Source organism: Lipotes vexillifer, unplaced genomic scaffold (assembly GCF_000442215.2).
Source record: "Lipotes vexillifer unplaced genomic scaffold, Lipotes_vexillifer_v1.1 scaffold597, whole genome shotgun sequence".
In the NCBI taxonomy this organism is placed as follows: domain Eukaryota; kingdom Metazoa; phylum Chordata; class Mammalia; order Artiodactyla; family Lipotidae; genus Lipotes; species Lipotes vexillifer.
This window is the reverse complement of record NW_006797597.1, coordinates 782,546-785,793: the sequence shown is the minus strand read 5'-3', so window position 1 is coordinate 785,793 and position 3,248 is coordinate 782,546.

The window sequence follows — 3,248 nt, the reverse complement described above, 5'->3', positions numbered from 1 at the left end:
AACCTCTTAAATGAATGAAACTCCAAGTACAGTATCCTGTCTCTTTTATCTTGTCTTTCAATTTCATTTTTCCTTTAATATCTGTTGGATCTGTTCTCTAAAATCTCAACTTTATCTCCAAAAACACTTTCTCCTTCTCAAGCTTAATTACTCTTCATTTATTTTGTTCTCATCCTGTCATTCCTCCTGTTGTAAGACTGAAGCACATTCTAGAAACACCCCAGATATTCCTTGATTTTCTGAACAAATCTGATTCCTAGAGACACAAGTTTCTAGGCACAGGACTAACTTCCTTCTTGATCTTTGGTTTTAAAACAACGGTAGCTTTTTCATTAAATAAAGGCTCCCATTTATTGTTTGCTGGTTTTCAATGAAAAGCATTGTATGGGTGTCTGCACAGCTCGAGGCTTGGATTCTAAAGTGCTGGCCACAGCTCATATAATTTACAAATCCAGTCAATTTTGGATCACATGGTGGGAGATTACTCTCGAGATTCTGGACAGGCTGTACCACATGACTTCAAGATTAGTCTTGGTGCACTGCCTATATAGGCTTGCATTAACAGCTGAAAACTAGAACTTCAGACTCCAGTGCTCTCTAGTACACATGCTGTGTAAAGTACCCATTTGTAAAGAAATGATAGAATTAGAAGATCACCATTTTGCAAGCCCTAAAAAAAATTCTAGATAACATAAACCAGTGGATACTAAAATGGTTTGATGGGGAACCTTATAATGATGCACCAGACTGACAGCACCTGAACGCACTGATCAGTTGTGACATCTCTAAAACTGGTACATCAGATATCATGTGCCTGATGTGATATGAGAGAAAGCACACATCTCTTATGAATTATTTTTGTAAAAATTTTTTTGAACACAAATTTTTAATGGAGCTTCTAGATATACCAGTTTGCAGGAAAAATTGGTGATAGAAGAACATGTTAAATGACACAAAGAGGATACGCTATCCAAATTCAGAAAGTGAGAAACATGACCTAATTTCTTTAACAAGTAAGTGGCAGTTAAAATGAAAGGGAGCATAAACTGTTATACATAAGACCCTTAAGGAACACACCAACCAAATACAAAGTATGTATCTCACTAGAATCCTGATTTAAGCAAACAAAGTAAAAAGACATCTTGAAAAGTTTTTTTTAATCTATTTTTACTTATAGAAAAGTTGCCATAGTACAAAGAATTCCCACATACCCTTCACTTAGATTTCCCCAAATGTTAACATCTTATTGCATCTACTTTATCATTCTCTCTCTATATACATACCCATATTAGGGAGGTGTGTGTGTGTGTGTGTGTGTGTGTGTGTGTGTGTGTGTGTGTGTGTGTGTGTGTGTGTGTGTGTGTGGTGTGTGTGTGTTTCTTTTTTTTTTTGCGGCTGCGCTGCATGGCATGCAGGATCTTAGTTCCCCGTCCAGGGATCAAAGCCGGGCCCCTGGGTTTCCCTGGTGGCACAGTGGTTAAGAATCTGCCTGCCAATGCAGGCGACACGGGTTTGAGCCCTGCTCCGGGAAGATCTCCCATGCCGTGGAGCAACTAAGCCCATACGCCACCACTACTGAGCCTGTGCTCTAGAGCCTGTGAGCCATGACTACTGAGCCCACATGCCACAACTATTGAGGCCTGTGTGCCTAGAGCCCGTGCTCTGCAACAAGAGTAGACACCACAATGAGAAGCCTGCACACCACAACGAAGAGTAGCCCTCCACTCGCTACAACTAGAGAAAGCCCATGCACAGCAACAAAGACCCAGTGCAGCCAAAAAAAAAAAAGCCAGGGCCCTTGTAGTGGAAGCCCGGAATCCTAACCACTGGACTGCCAGGGAATTCCCCATATTAGTTTTTTATTGCCAACAAAGTGCTCCTTTATCCTTAACAACTTCAGTGTGTATTTTCTAAAGACAAGAATTCTTGTCTTTAGAATTTTTACAAATACTACAGTACAATTGCTGAAATCTGGAAATTAATATGAATACCATAACATTTACTACAGACCTTACTCAAATTTTGCTAATTGTCCCACTACTATCTTTTACAGCAGAAGAAAACTGTATTTTCTTGGTCCGGGATCCAATCCAGGATTACACAATGTGATGCCTCTCTAGTCTTCTTTAATTTGGTACAGTTACTTCAGTCTTTGTTTTTCATGACCTTGATTTTTTGAAGAGTAAAGGCCAATTATTTGTAGACTGTCCCTCACTTGGGTTTAGTTGATGTTTCTTCAGTATATTCACATTATACATTTTGGGGAAGAACCCTGAAAAGTGATGTTTTGTCTTCCTCATTGCATCTTATCAGGAGGCATACAATATTTGTCCTGTAACTTGTAATGTTGTAAAAAGACATTTCTGAGACAACTAAGGAAAACTGAAAACATATGATATTAAGAAGTTATTGTTAATTTTTTTAGATGTCATAATGGTATTGTGGTAGTTTTTAAAAAAATGGTACTCATCTGTTAGCTGTATATACACTGTAGGGGAAAGTGAAGTTATTTGTCTTGATGCCCATTTCTAGGGAGTTTAATAACTCCAGGTGGAAAGCAATAATAACAATACAGTCAGATTTTGATTTTTCCAAAATAGTGTCTGATTTGTGCATCATCCAGGACTTTGACCACTGTTCCTCTCTTCTGTGGCTCCTCTTTTGGTCACTACATTCACAGCTGACCCAATGTAGTACAGAAAGCACACGTCTGTCAAATTTTGTGACTTGCTGGATGACGAAAGCCTGTGGGGAAGAGACTGAAACTACTGGTTGAAATTAGGTTTATAAATAATTTGAACATTTCACTTCTTTGTGATTTGCCTGTCTTCCTTATTATAGATAAATATGAGTCTAATGAAATAAGATCATTTACAATGATTACATAATAAAACTTCAGAGCCCATATACAAAAAGTCTTCATTTTATTCAGTTTCTACTTTATTTTTGGGAAAAAAATTCGTTTTTTAAAAATTTATTTTGGACTTCCCTGGTGATGCAGTGGCTTAAGAATCTGCCTGCCAAAGCAGGGTACACGGGTTCAATCCCTGGTCCGGGAAGATCCCACATGCTGCAGAGCACCTAGGACCATGTGCCACAACACACAACCATGTGCCCACGCTCTAGAGCCCATGAGCCACAACTACAGAAGCCTGCGAGCCTAGAGCCTGTGCTCCGCAACACGGGAAGCCACTGCAATGAGAAGCCCGCGCACTGCAACAAAGACCCAAGACAGCCAATAAAAAAAA